Here is a 21,834-nt window from a genome sequence, read left to right as displayed (position 1 = left end):
TTTCGTTAATTTAGGGTTTATGACACAATGGCTAAAAATCAAGGAAAAAGCGACACTTGGCGACAATTTCCAAAATAACTCGAGTATCTCCTCTAGGCTGCTAAAAATAGATCCCTATTTTTTAGGGATGCTTTTTCATTTTTCTATTTTTTTCTTTTTTGGAAAAAGCTGCCATGCACTTCCCAGACAGATTTTGCAGTTCCGGGAAGGACTGGGCAACTCACTGCTTATGCATTAGACAACTTCTCAGCAAGAAGCTTTCGCAGAATTTCCTGGGCTGAGTGGATCTGGGCTACCTCTCATGCTCTACATATTTTCCATGTTGAAGGCTAGATGTCAGCGAGCTTTGTGCAATTTTGTAGATGAAGGTTCACTGTCAATTTGGAATGCACAATTCCTAAGAGAAAGGTAGGTTTCCCTCAAGGATTGTGCAATTCACTAAGGCAAATGTGGAAACGGGTTGAAACCATGTGAAGGGATCATCTTGCGGGTTAGACAGTAAGTCAAGTGAGAAAACACAAGCCATAATGTGAAACATGAATTTAAATCAAAGCACAAGTACGTGGGTTAGTGTGAGATGAGCTGGTGCGATTTAGGAGGGAGGCTCCAAAATGAAGCATAGGAAAAATTTTGGAGGGTGGTTGTAGCTGCTACAACAGGCCTCCTTTGGTTGATGAAGAATAAATTCTCCAAGACACTCTCTACCCCTTGATATATAGCCTTTAGACCTCAAAGAGAGGGACATTTGTCATTTTCATGGTTCTCTTGAAAAACATAGTAGACGTATATGACATTTTGTGGGAACTCATTTCTGGGGTGCCTCTTGGTGCATCTAGGGAAAAAGATAGCCAATTCCATTTATTAGTCCTCTTGCTTCTTTTTGATCTAGGTAGTATCCATTTTGTAGGGAGAAGAGTTGAATATGACTTTATTACACCTACCAACCTTCCTTGCAACCCTTGAATTATTTTTAAATATGTCCCAATTTATTCATAAGTTAGCTGGTAAATATCTCCACTAGACAACATATTAAGGGTCTACATCAAATTATCCCTAATCCCTCAAATAAGTACAAGATTCAAGGATTCTGGGTCAAGGGTATAGTCATCTTTTCTATAATTGAGTTGGAATATTTCTTCATAATCCTCTAAGGATTCATTTGGCCCTAGGGTCATCATAAAGATCTCCTCTTTTGTTTCCCTTGATATATGATAGTCCCTATATTTTTTATTAAAGCCTTGTTGCATTTGTGCCCAAGTTGTGATGTTGCCTCCTTCCAAGCTCATGATGAACCAGCACAATGTTTCATGCTTGAGGGTGGAAGGGAACAACTTTAGCTTTTGCACATTAGAAGTGTAAACATAGGTTCTAAAAACCACACAAAATTTGAACATGAATTTATCAGGGTCCACAAAATCTAGGCCATGGAAGTGTGGGAGAGAAATGAGGCTTATAATTTTCATTCTAGCCTCCCCAATGGTTTCTCTTATAGGAAATAGCTTAGTCTTCCTATTTCCATGTTTTGTGTAGGTGATGTGGGTTCTCCCTCCCCTATTGGTTCTTCAAATATTTTTGGCTACTCACCTACATGATTTTCCAACCCCTTTATGGTCAAAGTAGGAGGTTCACATTCACCAAAAAAGAGTGATGGTTGATTGTTAGAAGGGGTGAAGGCTTTTGGTAAAGATTTCCCTACATTATCCTTATTTGACAAAAAAAAATTCTTTTGTGGACATAAGTGAACTCCCTAGATGTAGTGACTTGATCTATAAATAATAGAAACAAAAGACTTGTGCTTTCCTTAGCGAAGTTAGAGCATGGAGGAAATACTTACCTTGAGTCTAACGCAAGTTCTCCTCTTCTTTCTGCTTGTGAACTTTAGCCCCAACTCCAAACTCTATAAATGGAACCTGCAAAACAATTATAACAAGCAAGATAACTACAAGATACAAATAGCATATAATAATATGTAGTATACCTAGCGGGGTAATAAGGGGTACACAGGGAGGTACCCAAGGGAATAATATGATGTAATGATTAATGATAATAAATTAATGGGCCATAGTTTATAAATAAAGTGTTTAACCCACATTATGTAAGGGACCACAAGTAGTTGGGAAATAATGTGATAAGCCCATGATATTGGATGTATGGTATTTGGAGACCCATGGTAATGACCCATGATATTGTATAAATGAAGTTTATATAGAGGCTAGAGACACTCCATAGAGGGATGTCAAGGATTATTGTATTGACAAGCATGTGGCTTGTGGAATATTCTCCTTCCTTAAGGAGTAGTTGTATGGTGTTTCCCTCCTACCTCAAGGGCTTTGATATTAATATAGATATGAATATTTTGTATTATTTGGGCTATATTCAATGAGTTTTATGTATTTGCAAGCTAGATATACTACAAGTGATATCAGAGCACTTTCTTGTGAAGATGAGGGAAGAAATTGTTTTTCATTTTTGTAGGAATGTTTTGGGAGGTGAGTTTGCAGATCAGATATGAAAATTTTGGTGCAAACTATAAAAAACAAAAAAGACCAGATCTGGATTCCTTGCAAAAAAATACCTAATTTCAAAAAGTGAATCAGTCGAATCGGAGTCTAGATGAGGGAGATATCACTGATTTAAAATGAGTTTTTTTGCAGAAATGTTTCTCATGACAATTCGTGAACGACAGGTCTTCAATAAAATTTGAATTTTTTGTGATAAATTTGGGAAAAATTATTGCATATCTTAGCTCCTCTTGAAAAATCATCCAATTCCAAAAATAATTGGTGGAATTGGAGTTTGAATGAGGGAGATATTGTTGGTTTCAAATCAACTGTTTTTTCAGAATTGTTTGTGATGGTGGGACAGTTGCAACACAAAATGGAGTTTCCAGAGTGCTCAGATCAATATTTCAAACACCATGGAAAATGCAGAATGGTCCTTCCAATTCTAAAAACAAGTTATAATAAGGATTCTGATCCATATCGACCAAGTTGTGGCCATTTTAGATTTGCCGCATAAAGTAGGTATTCTTTCAAAACCCTCATTCTTCTTCATGGCTTCTACTAAGATGGGTTTTACAGGAAAAGATGATGGCCATGCTATTGAAGAATTCCAAAAAAAGGAAAAGAAAAAATTTCTTAGAGGTTGGAAAAATGCAGCGTGGATTCTTTTTAAATATCAGACTGTTATATGGTGGGACTCACTTGACAAAAAGAAGTTGGTAAGCCTTCCCGATGAGGAATTTGAAAAAGTCATTTTGGACAAATGGTCTCATTCTAGAAAAAAAAAAAGAATGAGACACATAAGGGGTAATTTTATTATGGTATCTCCTTATTACAAGTCATGGATGTATTTAGAAGGAGAAGATCATTGTGTCTATCAATCCTAGTTGCAAACATGATTTTATCAATTTTATTTGGAAAAAAAATTGCAAGTTCCAACAAAACACACGAAAAACAAATAGGTTGATAATGAGGATATTCAAATTTATAAAGATTTGAAGATTTCGATGGATAAGTATGTGTTTCATTCAGCTTTTTATATTTCATATATGGATCATGTGGATGTTGTTTTGGGATACCCTTGGATGGAATATATTGGTACTGTTAATATTAATGTGCAGAAGAAATTCCCGAAGCTCTGATATAAAAAGAAGAAAATTACATTGTGTGATATTTCCATCAGTAAACAGGTAGAGTCTAAGGAGGCCCAAGCAGAAAATGCTACAGGTATTGACACATCAGATGAGGAGTCCATGGTGGAAGTAATAATGGAACACAAGAAACAACTGTAGGTACCACAGCAAGTACCAAACACCACTCAGACTTCATTAAGTGGCGAATTAAAGAAAGATACACCATGAGTTAAAACTTCAGCATATCACAACCTAAACCACCTAGCCAGACAACACCTAGCATGGGGGAAAAGGATTAGAAGAAAGAACAACAACCCTTGGACGACACATAGAGAGGTGCAACGAGGCACCCACAACACATCAACATAGGGGAACCACTAGAAACAACTTCCATCTCAAGTGAGCAAGGAACTGGCTAGATCAAGTGTTCACCTTTCTCTGGGATGGCTAGATGCACGTGCATGGTACTAGTGGACTAATCTTTTGAGTCGATCTTATTTTTGTTCTTCTCATGTTTCGGGGATGAAACATGTTTAAGGGGGGTGGAATGCACTATACCTAAGGGGATAATATGGGGTACAAAGGGTGGTACCCAAGGGAATAATATGATGTAATGATTAAGGATGATAAATAAATGGGTCATAGTTTATAAATAAAATGGTTAACCTGCATTATGCAAGGGACCAAAAGTAGTTAGGAAATAATGTGATAAGCCCATGGTATTGGATGTGTGGTATTTAGAGACCCGTGATATTTTATGTATGAAGCCTATATAGAGGTTAGAGACTCTCCATTGAGGGATGTCAAGGATTATTGTATTGACAAGAATATGACTTATGGAGTATTCTCCTTCCTTAAGGAGTAGTTGTATGGTGTTTCCCCACCTCAAGGGTTTTGATATTAATAAAGATCTCAATCATTTGCGTTATTTGGGGTATATTCAGTAAGTTTTATATATTTGCAGGTTAGATATACTAGATAATATCTCTAGTCAGTGATTTAAGAAGGCATTGAAATACATATGCATCAAACAAACATAAGTATAGCAAAACAAAACTTTTTGTATTAATGAAACTTAGGAGAAGATTACAACCCTTTTACAGATATTGACCATGTAGATGTCTCCCACCTAACTTTTCCTTCATTAGTGACAAATCAAACCTTCAATCACAACTCAAGGATGGTAATGGATCCTTAGGTAAAAAGTAACAACATCAGGGCATACCTAAGAGTCTCCAAAAGCCAACCCAGGTTCCATGGGAGGTACTGAATTTACAAGGTAAATAGGGTAGTTTTGGTTTTACCAGTCTAGGAGTTAGATCCACATATGAGGGAAGATAAGTTGTAGGGATAAGAGATAATACCTCTAAGATAGGAATTTGAGGTCTCAATCAACACTAAATGGTTAAAATCACTTTGAGAAAATTCAAATTTATTTATTTTTCCCGAAATTATATAACCATTGCACCTGCAGTGAAGGAACCATGCGCTAATCAAATGCAGTTTCTCAGCTATGCAACATGCAATAGTGCAGGTTGCTAGAAGAGAAAGTGCAATGAGTCCAAAATCTAGGTTTTTTAGTTGATTAACCTAGAAAACTTGGACTCTTTGGAGAGATAATTCTCAATGCTTTTCAAAGGGAGTTTTTCAAGGTGTCATGGATGTTTATTGATCCATTTTTTAGGCCATTTGGGTGAATGCGAAAAAATGACTTGTAAAAATCCCTAATCCTAGAATGCATGAAATAAGTTTGTGTGATTTTTGTGTGTTTTTTTTTTTTTATAACATTCAAGAGAAACAAAACCAATGTAGAGTAAAATGAAAAATATAAAAAGTCTAAAAATAAAAAACACCTACTTGGACACCTCCCTAGAAATGGTGCCAAAACACGATGAGCCCTAGTATTGCAATAAGAGTGTTTCAACTCCCAAGGGTACCAAATTTAATTATCAACCTGCAGTTCATACAAACTTAAGAGGTGGCAGTTCTAGATGCATAATAGGATAAGCTTTACTCAAGTGACTATGAGAAAATGGACCAGGCCAAGGTATATAAAGACCACTCTATCAATTGAATTTAGATTTGCAAGAAAATGATATTGCATGAAAGGAAAGTTTTAATCTACTTTCAGAAATGGAAATGTTAATCTATTTGCAAAAATTGAAATGCTACTTTAGTTTGCAAAATTCTAAATGCTAACACACTTGCTCAAATGTAAATTCTAACCTAACTATAGAAATGTATAGACTACTCTACTTGTAAAATGTATCCATTAATCTATTTTCATAATGTAAATGTTGCATCAAAAGGGAAACCTAGTCTATGCATAGGAAATGACAATGCTTGAAATAGAAATCCTAGCTTAAGAAGCATAAAAAAGAAATAAAACCTAATCTACCTTGCATAAAGTAAAGAGCATGAAATCATCCTTTAATCACTACATTCAAGAGAGATTATATCAACATATTTCATTAGGTGCTTCATAAAGTAATCATGAAAATCATCACTATGTTATTCAATTCATGAACCTATCTACTAACCCTAATTGCTTAAATGTGTTGCAGTGGTAGAAAGGAAATTCCTAAGTGGTATTTGGTCTTCCTCAATCATGTTTTTGGAGCCTAAGAGACATTATTAACGACTAAATCTTTAAGGACAATTCTCGTCAAGTTTGGAGGGATTTTACACGATGCTACAAGATGTTATCTGATTTCCCTGTTTTGCTACAAGATTAAATCTGTGAGCATTCTGAGGGATAAAAAGGTGATTTCAAGGTGGTAGAGGGTAATGGAAGGTATAAGAAGATTTTCTGAGGCCCTTTCCAAGCTTATTACCCTTCAGGGGCCCATCTTGCACAAAGAACAATGCACACAATGGCCTTTAATAAACCAAAAATTTATTCTTAGTGAACAATGTTATAAAGGCGTTCTTGAGGTAGAAGGGAAGGATTTGGATTTATGGGGGAAGTTTAAATGACAACATTATCCCTGAAAATAAACAGTAGCATCTACACACCACACAAGTTACCCAATCTTTCCAAATGACTAGAGCATGTTAACTGTGCAAATTGCAAAAATTTGAAATGACAAAGAAAGGATGAGTTGAATTTTATTTGAGATCTGACTACTGCATTAAAAGGAAACTTATCTTGTAATATACACAATACCTATACCCACAAAGGACTCTACTTCCTATGCTTAAATAAAACTTCTAAACCAATCAATAATTTTTGAAAACAAAGATGCAAAAAGAAGACTAATCTTAGATCTAACAACTCCAAAAGAAAGTAACTATACATTTTGGCTTGCCAATACAATGTCTCTAATAAAAATTTCCATAGAGAGGTTATTGATAGAACTGCACAAGCAAATTTTCATAAATAAATCTTGTCAAGAAAGAAAGAAAATACTGATAGGAAAGAAAATGCATGAATAAAATAAACAAGAGATAGACTAGAGCCTCTAGGTTGGGCCCTAACCCAAGTGGATCCAGCCCTCTAAATTAGACTCATATTGAAGATAACAAAAGGCTTCTCACTAACATGAAATAGTGCTTAAGTAAATGATGAAAGGAATGAAAATGACAAGTTTGAGCTCCTAGCTCTTAGCAATCTCTATATTCTCCAAAATTTTGAATCCTAATGACCCCTTCAGATTCCTTATTTATACAAAAATATCTGAGGGGAAGCCACCTTAGAAAGAGGGTCACTTCCCTCCAGAATCCCTAAAAGGGTGGGTCTAACTCTCTAAGATTCTTGCAATCCTTGAGTTCATCAATTGTTAGTAGATCATCAAATTTTGGGTGAGTAAATACAGGGAGAAATTCATGTTGTATGTTTGTAAATGTAGGGGACAAGCCTCCTACATCTTTTTTATATTCCTCCAAAGTATCTATCCATAGTAAATGCATTATTTTCCTGGACATTAATCATGTTAGGCCACAAGCTATGATAAACATCATTTATCCTTCCTAATATACACATTATAGTAAAAAAGATCCTAACAAATGTGAGGAAAGAGGTAATTATGTGATGAAGGGTGAGATGGGCCTTATTATATACCTATTAATGAGGCCCATCAAGGAGCATAAATTTATTATAACATAATTGTCATCATAAAAACATAATTAACTAACTAACTTAACAAAATGACTATTGTTTACATAGTAATCCTCATATATATTAGGTAATTGGGATGTTTACAAAATATTCTAGAATACACTAAATAATCTACCATTTGTAACACACTCATAAAAAATGGTTTGCACCTTTACAAAAACACATAGAAGATTAGAGAGACTACACAATGAGGGTTAATGATACTAGTTATTGGACTCCATGTGCTTAGGCATCTATGGTTGTATCATTCTACATACTTAGCATTCTTTGAATTGGTCTCTTTTTTGGATTAATATTCTATTAGCCTTGGCTATACACTAATACTTAACAAAAATAGGCCACAACAGCTCCTCGACAACACCTTCCAACTCATCCTTGAATTAGTTTATGTGTCTTTGTTAGGCCCCTATACTACTAGTGTAACCCCTTATTGTTATTAGTACAACCCACTTATTATATTGATGTACCCATGTAGTGCCCATATTGTTACTATTGTGCCACATAGAAGCCCACTATTGTTATTGTTGTGCCCTACAATATTATTGTTATGTAGGCTTTGATTGTATTGGGACCACTTAGACTCCTATATATAGAAAGGAGGTATTTTCATTTGTATCGTCCAAGAATTGTTCATTTATGTAATGTAAAGGAGGTTTCCCCCTCGAAGAGGCTGAATTCTAAGGCGTGGATCTCTCTTTTCTATCTTTTTGTGAGCTGGTTTCATAACATTTGGTATCAGAGCTTTGGATTCTAGGGTTTCGCTGCTCCAAACAGGTCATCGTGGCATTTTCGCTATAACCTTTTTTCTGTGATGTTTCAGAAGTCGCAAAAAAAATCATTTGAGAAGAATTGGCACAGAACCTTGGGTCCGAATTTCAGATCTTTTCGCGTGATATTGTTGGAGATATGATCTGCGGAAGTGGGTCTTTTTGCAGACTCCTGAATTACACTCAAAAAAGGTGACCTGGGGAAAATCGTCATAACTGTCTTTCTGAGCATCGGATTGAAATTTCGTAAGAAGGTACAGAAAGAGGACGAACTGTAGTTTCTGTTTATATATTTTTCAGAGTCAAAGGTTGAAACAGTGACACGTGGCACTTCATACAAGTTTGCTCTACTGAACTAGTCTATAATCAGGTCGCTGCGGGAGATTGTGCATAACGTTTTCTTGGAGAATCCAATTTGGATCAGACTTGTGGCATTGGAAAGAGGACACAGAGGGCTACTACAGGTCACAATTTCAGAACTTAAAGATCCGAAAGTACAGAGTTACAGTCGTTTCAAGGTAGAGCTCCTAAAATCAAGAAAAAGCAAGATGAGAAAGTTTGATGGCAAGGATCCGGTAAATTGGATACTTTAGATGGAGCAATATTTTGATATACATGGTATACAACTGTTACAAAAGGTATGTATTGCATCTTCATATTTAGAACTAGATCAATTTTTATGGTACAAAGGGCTTTGTTCTCGTAAAAAACTTGTTACGTGGTCAATTTTCACGGAGGAAATGATAGCACATTATGAGGATATAAAGAGCAACACCTTCTTTAGAGCAACACCACAACAATTGGAAAGAGTAAAAGGGCTTTGTGACATAATGGAAATCAAAATTATGGAAACCAGGAAGCATACCCCTCACAACTATAAAGATGGAAGTGTTGTTTCTCCCAGCCTTCCACAACCTACAAGGGTTACACCACAACAATTGGAAGAAAAAAGAGAAAAAGGGCTTTGTTACAATTGTGATAGCAAATGCACTAAAGGTCATAGGTGTGTTGAGAAGAAATTATTTTACATAGAATATGAAGAGGAGGAAGAAAAGGATCAAGAAACATCAAAAGAAGAGGATATACGTCAGGACACCACCCCAGAGAAAGAAGAAATAAATCAGACCATATCTTGTAAAGCATTGGCAAGAATTACCACTCCTCAAACTCGCAAGATAGAAGGACATATCAAGAAGAAAAAGGTGCAAGAAGTGAAATATCACATCGAGAAAGAAGAAATGAATCCAACCATATCTTGTAATTCAATGGATGAAATTACCACTCCTCAAACTATCAAGATAGAAGGACACATCAAGAAGAAAAATGTTCAAGAAGTGAAAGATCACATCGAGCATCAAGAAATGAATCCGACCATATCTTGTAAAGGACTGGAAGAAATTACCACTCCTCAAAAGATAGAAGGACATATCAAGAAGAAAAAGGTTCAAGTAGAGAAAGATCATATCGAGCATCAACAGCAAGTTCTCCAACTTTTAAAGGATAACGCCACTTCGGTGCAAAATCAAATGAAACAACAGGTAGATCAACATCGTAGTGAAAAATGTTTTGATGTGAGTGATTGGGTATTTTTACTGCTACATCTCAAGCAAGCTATTTATGAGAAGGAAATGTTGGCAATACTACATGCACTTAAAAAATGGCGACCTTACCGAATGGGAAGACGCTTCAAGGATGAGGATGTGGAAGCATTGTTTTGTGCTATTTATATTATCCAACCAAATTGGATAAACGAAGCAACGGATGAATGGAAGAAGGATGAAGAAGTATGGCCACTAATTCAAAAGTTGCAAAAGATCCCAATTCAAGCAATATTGCCAGAAATTGAAGAGGAAGGAAAAATCATATTGGAACCTGGAGTAGTCACAGAGACAAGAACCCGACAGCTACGAAATCGATCAATTTCAGAGTATCTCATCAAGTGGAAGAACTTACCTACTGAAGATTCCACATGGGAGGACAAGAATTTTATACAGAAGCATCAAGAACTACCCAAGCGTTGAGGACAACGCTTTTTGAAGGAGAGGGGCATGTTAGGCCCCTATACTACTAGTGTAACCCCTTATTGTTATTAGTACAACCCACTTATTATATTGATGTACCCATGTAGTGCCCATATTGTTACTATTGTGCCACATAGAAGCCCACTATTGTTATTGTTGTGCCCTACAATATTATTGTTATGTAGGCTTTGATTGTATTGGGACCACTTAGACTCCTATATATAGAAAGGATGTATTTTCATTTGTATCATCCAAGAATTGTTCATTTATGTAATGTAAGGAGGTTGCCCCCTCGAAGAGGCTGAATTCTAAGGCGTGGATCTCTCTTTTCTATCTTTTTGTGAGCTGGTTTCATAACAGTCTTCTCTTAAAAAATAGGCTTTATTTTAGGGATATTTCTAATGATAGCATCCCTAAAACTATTGAACTCATTAAAAGTAGGTTTCTAAGTGGTCAAGCAATTATATATCTTCTATGTGAAATTTTTAGTAGGGGTCTCTATCATATCTTCTTCTATAAATAATTCCTTTGTTAATGCTACTGGTTTATTGTTTTATTTTAGCTCCATTTTCTTTTCCACTAAGAACTAAGTCCACACCTTCTAGGATAAATCCCTTAGTCGATTTCTTAGTTCCTTCCTTTCATCTTCCAAAATATCTTGTTTGAGTATGAGCCTCTATTATCCTTCCATATTGACATCAATTCTTGAATCAATAGGTTTGGAATAAAACTTATAATATTTCTCTTTTAAATCCTCAATCCATTGCTAAAGTCTATGCTTAGGTTCACCCAAGATTCCATTGGTATTTAGGAAATTTTCCCATAGACTCTAGTATTTGAGGTGTAGCCTATATAATATATCTATCTACACCTCAGATTCTACAACCATGGTATTAGTGATTAAAATATTCCTTTTTCTTGCATGATTTATTATTTTTAGCCACTAGTGCCACATCTTCCCAGCTTTTTATCTCACATTTACTTCCACTACTAAATCTAGCATACCCTTCTAATTTTATCCAATCCATCATAGGGTATTATTACCTTGGTGATCATTATTGCTTTATTGTAGGGAAACCTTGAAATTATCATCTAAATAAGGAAGCACATATACAATATATGTTGATAGTTCCTCACCCACCTTAGAAGTTACTTCATGGGCCTCCCTCACTCTTACACATGAAATTTGCTTCTTCACTCTCTTTAATATGTGGAAATCAGCGCTGTTTGTTTCTTCCAATTGTTTTCATTCTCTATGGCATGCTCTATGATCAATTATTAGTTAATCTAACTATGTCCATGAAATGGTTTTCTATCCTTTACTAGTGCAAGGTCTTTTATGAAAATATTACATCTCTCCAATTCTTGTGCATTTAGACAATATTCACCCTTCTCACAAACCAAACCAAAAGTATGTGCTTTAATTGTTTTTACCAAGGTTGACACCACTTGAAGCATGTACCATCCTTATTTTTTATCCCTACCCTATCTAGCATATAAAATTAAATTCATAAAAGATACTAGTTGTAAGTACTCATGAATACAAGAGAAGACATCCCTCTTGTATGACTTTTATAGACAATAAATGTGACATGACTAATTCAAGTGATGTTTATGAAAGAATAATTGTAGCATTTGATGCTACCTACTATAGTTAATTAATGGTGACTTGACATGAATATTTTCATAGCCTACGAGAAAACCTCCCAAATGTATCATTTTAACACAAATACCCCCCCATCAAGATACCTTACATTATTCTTGCACACCCACTACTTTGTGATCCACTAAATCCATTGTTTTTTAGATTCCTATGACACCCATGACATTCATTCCATAAATACCAACTTCCAAATAACACCAAAGCCATATATATTTTCTCTAGAATGGATTTTGAAGCCTGCAAAACCATGGATCTATTTTACTTCCTAGTCTTAGACCTACAAAGCAATAAGCATCAAGCAACAAAAAATCAAATTGAAATTGAAATTGATGAATTTAATATAGAAATTTGAAATTTGTAAATGAAAATGTTGATTTTGGAGTTATACTATGGTGCACTAAATCCCCCCAAAAATAAATCAAGGTAGTCTTATTGGCTTGGAAAACAAATGGATTTGCATGTGTCATTCATAGATAGCTTTTCTATGTACTCATATAATCAAGCAAGTTGGAATCCACACTCATCAATTATATATCACATTTTTTAGGTTCCTTACCAATGCATCCTTAATTTTTTTGGATGTTTACAAAATTTACTACATCCCATTGTTCAAATTTTGTTCTAGATATGCTTGTCATGTACTAACTTTTAATGCCACTTTTCAACAATTTGATGATATCCTACTTAAAAATTGTGTTCTTCCTATTTTACTATTATATCTAATGCATCCTAGAACTTAGCTATCTTCACATCTACATATCATTGGCTACAAAAATCTCATGACTAAATATTCTAGTGCCATCACAACCTCTTTCCCATAAACCAAGTTGAATGAAATGTTACTGGTCAATGTTTTCACACATCCATATAGTCTCATATAAAGTTCATGATTGTTTCATACCAATCATCCTAATTAACTATGCACTCATTAGTAAACATGTGTACTAGGATCTCGTGAAAGGATTTTATCATGTTATTAATGTGCAAATGATATGGAATAGTCTTATACATGACAACCCTAACTTACTAACAATATTATCAAAAACCAATTACATAATGTTCTCCATTGAGAAATATCATGTTGGTGCATTCTTTCACGGTCACATCAAATAAATTGTTGTAATGATGATATACATATCCCCTAAGTATAATGTTGATGGATCGATATGGCTAATCATGTCCAATGCCTAGAAATTAAATGGATCCGTAATCATAATGGATTGCAATAATGTTTCATGTTAACAAGAAAAACATCTTACACACTATTAAACATCACATTTGTTTGCAAAGTCTATAACATGGACAAACAAAGTAGGCCACCAAACCCTATGCATAGTAATATCTTCCATGTAACAATCATACTATTGTAGTATACATTATATTCATCGCAGGACTCTCATATTATTACCTACCTTTCATGACCCAAGAAACACATTTGCATGCAGAAGAATAAACTAATAAATAATTACATGCATAATAAACTATCTATGTTTCCATTAAGTATAGTTTTCTAGCATTAATTTGAAGTTATTAAGAAAATATGTGGTATTATAACATGAGCTTATAACCTCTTCCACATTAAGGTTATCAATTGTTACAAACTTATTTGTCACCCTTAGGGTTGGAAAGGGACCTAGTATTAACTCACATCAATTGAGAACTAAGATGCCACTCCCATATCACTAGATAGCTTCATAACTCTCCATCTCTAGTAATAAGGAATTGAATTGATCTCTACCAGCTACCATGGAATGATGCAATTGTTCCCATCACTATATTTCCTCAGCAAAGGAGTGATGAAAGGTAAAAAATTCTAGAATTTGGTGCCCCAAGATTACAAAATCAAATAGGAATAAGAAGAATTAACATGGAACAATAATTTAGGCCTTTATCCTAACTTAAATTGGCCCTATATTTCCATATTCATTAGGCTCCTAGACCTATGTGGAGCCTATATAGTGAGACACTTCAAAGGGGGAAGATGATATAGAGAAAACACACAGATTAACCCTTATCCTGGTGAAATTATAAGGAACACTTCCTTGTATTTTTGTGGTGAGTGTAGAAACCATAGCACATAAGTCAAGGAGGATATGGAGCTATGTTATTCAAGAAGGGCTCATTCTACTCTAAAACATAAGTGTATGACATTTATTTGTTAATGTAAACTTCATGAAGATTTTTTTCAAATATTTGTCTTATGTTTTATGGTTTGATATTGAAATTGTGTGAAAAATCCAATTAAACCTAATTATAATGCTAATAGATATTTGTTTGTAAGGAGAGTTTTGTGTGTATTTGTTGTGATTTTTGTAGGTTACAAGGGTTAATAGTGAAAGTAGGATCCCTAAGAGCTAGAGTGGATTTTTCTGAGGCTAATTTGGTTAGATCTCACATGAGAAAAACAAGGATTGAAGCTATGCACATTTCTCTTCCTCTATTTTCATTTACAAAAATCATGTTATGTGATAGATCTATGAGAGCCTTATAGTTCATTTACCCCATTGTCTGGTAATTCTAAAGGAAATACCTTTGGAGCAATAGCTCCTTTTCAAAATGGAAACTTTTGATCAAACTTCAACATATACTAGTTCATCAATTATCACAAAGGATTATCTCATGGTGACTCAAAAAGAGATGCATGTGACCCACATTTTGTTTTCCTATCTTAACCACCAACCCAAAAACAAAATCCTAAAATAATATTAAGTAGTGGTGGATTTCACTATGCGATTGTTGATCAAATAATTGAGTGAATAATGATATATGAATAAACTGGGGGTAAAGAGCCCATTAGGTTGTTAGTGTTTAACAAACTCTTTCCTCATGAGTTGAAAACTTTGACTCTTCCCACAACAACTGATTCAAGTGGAGGCTATATACAAAAATCATCTGTAACCAAAAAATGATGTGTGCAAGCTCATATTTTGGTGCAGCCTCTTAGATGGCAGGGTTATCACCTTTGTCTACAATTTCAAAGAAGGTACCTGGAAAAAGATATTGAGGATTTGGGGTTGTCTCAATGGGTGAACAAATTCTTTTTATGCTGGATATATGTTGACTATAAAGATGGTTATGGTGTTTGATGTGGTGGAAGACTCTTGGTTGGTGTTTGATGTGTGATGGAAAGGCAAAGAGGAGGAAAATATAAGATTTTACACACACAAACAATAAGAGATACTACTCTTCTTCTATTGAAAACACAAAATTGAATCTCATAAACAAATATCCATAAAGATATGACTCTTGGCTTTCACATACACTTGATTCGACTTAACTTGATCACAATCAACCCATCATGGGGAATTTATGATTTTCAACTAACATCTCTCTCAAAATAACTTCAACATGAAAACACACAATATATTTGAATTTACCAAATATAAGATTGAACTCGAACTCACTCACACTTGAATCAGTTAACTCACACTATAAATTTGGACAAATCTACATGCGGGAGTAATTACAATTTCCAAACCCCCCTCTTAATTATGACCATATGACTCAACATAGCTCAATTGAGTAAATATGGCTCAAATATGCCTCTTAGGCTTACAATAGAAATTGACTCATTCTTAACTTAAACATGTCTGTTGGTCTAAGTCTCATCCAGGCTTACAATTACTCAAAACTTTAACAATTTTGCATTTTCTTTTTGGTTTCTTCTAGATTCTATATCCTCAAAACTGCTCCATTCTCTGTTGTACGTTCTTATTGTAGGCTCCATATTTATTTTCTTGTTGTTATTGCAATTTGTCTTTGGCTTGTCTCAAATTTGTTCTGAAAAACAATTTGATATTGTCTTCTATGACTTCCTCTTCAAATATTCATTAAACCATGAACTACTGCCACAATGTTGCATCTTCAAACCATTTTCTTTGCTCTGCTTCTTGCACTTCATATCCCTGACATTCTTTCTGCCATATTTCTTGATAGAAAATCTTATCTCTTCTTGACTCCATTGCTAAAAAATTGTTTCAGTGCTTTCATCTTTGTCTTCAGAATCGTCTATCTCTTTCTCTTCACTTTCATCATCAAGTACTACTATTTTTTTCTTATACTCTGCACACTCAATATCAATGTTAGAAATATACTAATTATGCTTTGTATTGAGAACTTCCTTTTCTTCCTCTTCCTTCTCTACCTTCTCTTGTTTTTTCATTGCATCATAATTTTCATTTTCCACCTTTTTACCAACCTCTACTGCTGCAAACATGTTTTATTCCACTTGGTTTCCAAACAAAAGTGGGCTTCTCTCACCAAATAACAATATATTTATAAGAGTTTTCAATTTCAATTTCACCAAATCCATTAGCTACGGCTAGATTAACCAATTTACATATCAATTTGTAGTCATCATCCACATGTGTTTCGTCATAGTGGGATTCACCATCATCTGCACCATCCATGTTACAGTGGAGTCCTTGAGCATTTATATGCTCTTGCTCTGCTTCACACACAGAGGCTTCAACTTCTCTCTTTGCAATATTTGTTGCATCTTCTTCATCCATATGCATGTCTTCATAATGGGTTTCACTTTTATAGTTTTCATGACCATCATCCACTTTTGAGTGGGATTCTCCAAGCTTTGTTGTCTTCCCAAAGTCTTTCTCATCTATTCTTAGATCTATGACTAACTCAACAGACTGCGACACATATTTCTACATGTCACTCCCCCTTGCACCAATTTTTTTTCCAGGATCTTCTATGCTTCCTTAGAAGTTGTAGCTTTTGCTACCTAACACAAAATTTCCATCTAATCCATGTTTTATAGAATTCAATGCTAAAGCATCACATACAACATCATATGGGTTATTAGACCGATACTCAATTAACTCTTTACCTCGAAGAAAATTTAGCATTTTGATAACCCAATGATCAAAATATTTACCAGTAAATATAGGAGGTGGTAGTAGATCAAAGCTACACCAATCACCCCTGATCTCTTCTCCATCTTCTGTTAGACTTCTCAGTTCCTCGGTTGCGACCTAAACTTATCTAACCGTGAAAATGATCTCTACCTCTTGTTTTTTATTCATTTTCTGAATCTGCTTCAATTGTGTTTTGCAACCCATGATTGTTGTATTTGTTTTGTCTTTTTTTGCTTTCCTTATTGCATGAAGCCTCCTTGTATCTTTTCCCCAAAAAACTTCCTTACATATTGCTCACAAAAAAAATATAATTTTCAATATAAACCCCTTTTTCGTCACCCAAAACTTTGTATACTTAACAAAAAAAAATTTACAAATAAAAAAACCAAAAACTCTCTTTCCAATACAACCTTTTTTTTTATTACTCTTTCATTAAAATCTTTATAAACCTTTGTACACCTTTGCAGACTTTTTCATACCATGCACCATGCAACTTTGTTTTTAATAAAGAAAAACTTTATTTCTTCGAATAAATATCCAAACCTTCCTTTCAAATAAATTTTACAAACTTTTATAGGGCTTCCTTTTCAACAAACCTTTTTCTTTTACACACGTGCCCTTCTTGAAACTTTTTAAAAAGACTTTGTTGACATGACTTTAATAAACTTGTATAGACCTTTCCCTTTTAACTAACCTTTTTTAAGCCTTTATAATAATATCTCTCAACCCATTTGAATCTTTAAATCACTTTTAAAAACGTATGCGTAAGTGTTTTTTTTAGGAAATCATTTCGAACTCAATGAACTTTTACAATGTTACCCACAAGCGAAGGCTGCAGCTTATGGCACCTCTCTCCTTTGCACGATCTCTTTGGATGCGGCTATGGTGCTTGACGGCAGCTGCTCCGTTATTTTCTGGCGCTTTCCTCTTGATGGGAGCGAATGGGTAACGCATGGACAGTGAGGGCAGGCGACTTACAATCTCTCAGTGTGGTGGCAGCTCTACACTGTAACTCTCGAGAAGGAAGATGCAATTTTCGAACGAGAGAAGGAAACAAGAAGTAGTTTCTCACACACAAATAAAGAATTTCACATACAACTATCTATAGAGTTGTGATCCTTGGCTTTCATATACACCTTGATTGGACTCTATAAACAATTATTTATAGAGTTGTGACCCTTGGTCTTCACATACACTTGATTGGACTTGAGTTGATTACAATGAACTCAATATAGGTATTTAACATGTTACACCAAAACCACTCTTGAGAGGTGGGAAATTCGTTCCAATGGTTTTCGCGCTCTTGAGAGCTTTGGAACTGTATGGGCACAATACCTTTTTAGCGGAAGCTACAATGGGAGCTGGGGGTTCTAGCATTCCCTAGAGTTGGGGAATACAAAACTTGTAGAGAAATATGTTGAATTGCCCACAAAAGATGAGCCAAAGTTGAAACCCTTGTAGGAAGAAAGGCTAAAGACATCCTTAACACAGATATCCTTTATCCTTAATTGAGAAACTGGAGCAATCTCTTGATAGGTTATGGAAGCCTATGGCACCTTGAGGTAAGGGCAATATATGGGATGTCATGTTGATGAGTATTTCTTTTGTTGTTATGTATATATATCATAGAAGATTGTGTGTGCATATTGTATGTGACAATCAATGCTTAAACATTAGAGTTCTTTTTTCCATAAGAATAACTAGAGAAACATGTGAGAGAACTGATGATGAACTTGACATTTTATATATATAAAAGAGAGAAACTTAGAGAGAGAGACACCTAGAGGATATATTTATATATAAAAAAGATTATATATTTATTATTTATATATTTAACTTGATTTTAATATTTAAATATTTTGAATCAATATTAATTTTGATTATTATATAAATTATATATATATATATATATATATATATATATATATATATATATATATATATATATCCCTTTTGATTAGCTGTTTCTTGTAAATTTTTGGGAAACTTCTAGCCGTTATCGACACCCGTATCCAAGTTTCCAACATTTTAGAAACTCATGTAATATAGAGTATTTATGGTTTTCAGTTAGAAACTCACTCAAAACCAATTCAACATGCAAACACACTATATTTAACTTTACTAGATATAACATTGAACTCACTTACTCAAGCTTGACTCAATAAACTCACACTTTAAATTTAGACAATTCTACATGCGATGCTGGAGTAATTACAATTTCCAACCATGTAAAGAAAGGCTTTTGGAGGGACCCAATTCCTTTGGGTAACGAGTCTTTTGGTTGCACTGTACAATATGAAAAACAACTTCGTGTAATAAGAAAAACATACATGGAGCAATAGATGATTAATTTTGGGATATGGAAGTACAAAATCGAACAAAGAGTTTGGGTACTGGTGGAATTCATCCCACCTCCCACTCCTACTAAAACAAATTATCATGTATTGGGAGGCCTAGGATTCTTTTTGGTTAATGAATGGGATACAAAATGTAAGAGAATGTAAGAACCGATTCCAGGTTTATGATATCCCACATCATTCATGGTAAAATCTGGGTGATCTCTAAATCTTAAATGTTGAATGTTTTGAAAGTAGACTGTGCAGGTTAGGTGTGTAAATTAAGGGTATCTAAATCCTTGATAGATAAAAGAATATGTAAAATTTATATTCATTTTTAATTTATCAAATATTGAGATTGATCAAATTTTTAAAAATACAAATCTTTTGTTGAATGCATAATTTAAATAAAAATTTTCAATAGATATAAAATTAAAAACACATCTATATTAATATTTAATAAATTTAAAATCACAACTAAATTTTACATAACAAATTTTATTTTTTTATTTTAATATATAAATATTATATACATAAATAAATATATTGAATCAAAATGTAAAACTTAAAATGATAAACCATTTAAAATTACATAAAAAAAACTTAAAATAATAAACCATTTAAAATTACATACTTGAGAAAAAAATACTAGATTAATAATTTTGCAACTAAATTTCTTCCCTGCCTATAATAAAAAATTTGGTGCCCATTATACTATATCATAGGTATATTCTAAACATAAACATATTTTAACTAATAATAAACTTTATTTCAACTTGTTTAAAGTAAATCATTAAAATGGAACACTGATGTTCTATCAATTTAAATAAAACACAATAATAATTATTTAATAAATTCTCAAATTGAAACTTTGTTAATAATCACTCGCAATAGTTCTTCTGCAACTTACATGTGCACGGCAAAAAAGTAGATATAATTTTAAAAGTCAATTGATATTAGGTTGGATTTTGAGCGTTCTTTATCATGTTTTAATTTTGTGGGTCCTTTGAGTACAAAGTGCTTTATCTATAGACCGAAAAAACGCAAAGCACTACATGACACCCAAACGATCAGGTGACATACACTTTGATCTCCACCTTTTCTTTCCCGAGGATTGAACAGTAAATGTATGAAAGAGCTCAGAATGGTAGACGATGAAAGGATTTGTTGAACTAATCACTGAGTTATTTAGAAGTTACTAATCAATTAAACGAGAATTATGATTTCAAAATGAGAATTCTAAGTAAATAATTCCAAAAAACATGAATATGATCATATTTGGTGAATAAATTATTTATCATAGGTGATTTTTCCATCCAATACAGTGAAAAAATTTACAAAATCTTTTGAATCTAAAAATTCTAGTCAAATAACTCAAAAAACTATAAATGAAATGAAATTTGACGAATAAATTATTTATCATAGGTGATTTTTCCATCAAATAAAATAATTTTTTTTACAAAATCGTCCCAATCTTTCTTGGAAGTGATAAAAGATGTGAAAACTATTAAATTTAACAAGTAGATTTGTTTTTGAAATTCCTACCCCACTAAAAAGGATATTTTAAACTAACGATACACCTACTAGAAGATTTCCACAATGCTTGCTTGAAGACTCAAGCACCAGATTTGACGGAGAAATGCACTTAGTCATAAACTCAAAGTTAAATAAAGAATCCATGTACACTTCCAATATAAATGTGCCACAAAATAAAAATATAATATTTAACAAGATAGTAATAGGGTATTTGCAATATTAATCTAATCAAATGAAGTAATCATATTTGCAAGCAAAAGTTCAACCCAAAGTGTTTAACTTGTTTAATCCCTCCATCGATAAAAGAGAGGCCGAGGCCAGGGCCAGGGATGTTTATTAGCCAGGGGATGGGAAAAATTGCTAGTCCCCATTCTTCTCCACCACGTAAATTAGGTTACACTCATAATAAACAAAGACACTTAAAATTTCTCAAAGATTCACAAACTAAACATCAAGCAAGCATCATAACATCAGTCTAGTACAAGAGGAAAGAACATGCATAAACACTTCAATTTTATGTGTTGGGCTTGTGAATGCCACCGCAACTTCCACAAATGGGAAGTCGAGGGCTAGGAGGCCCAAATAGCGTGTGACGTTACTAGCCTAAGAAGATACTAGTCTTGACTTTGAATCTCTGCCCACTGTCCTTCCAACGTGCCAGCATAGGCGTGCTAGGGTGGTGGCGTCGCAATTCTGCCCTCACCATAGTTGGAGGATCAGGAAGACGAAAAATTGCCATCACAGAAGAAGCGGTTCATCAGAATTTTTTCAAGAGAGAAAAATTGAACATGTTCTATTAAAAGGAAGCATGTTTACAAGCATGCTTACATGTACAGCATTTTTCAAAAAGTAGGAATCAATCATCTCATCATATGGATCATTTTCACCA

The sequence above is a fragment of the Pinus tabuliformis genome, chromosome 4_1 (assembly GCF_031772625.1).
Source record: "Pinus tabuliformis cultivar Carrire ecotype Pingquan chromosome 4_1, CPIR1, whole genome shotgun sequence".
In the NCBI taxonomy this organism is placed as follows: domain Eukaryota; kingdom Viridiplantae; phylum Streptophyta; class Pinopsida; order Pinales; family Pinaceae; genus Pinus; species Pinus tabuliformis.
Note: the sequence above shows the minus strand (reverse complement) of the source record.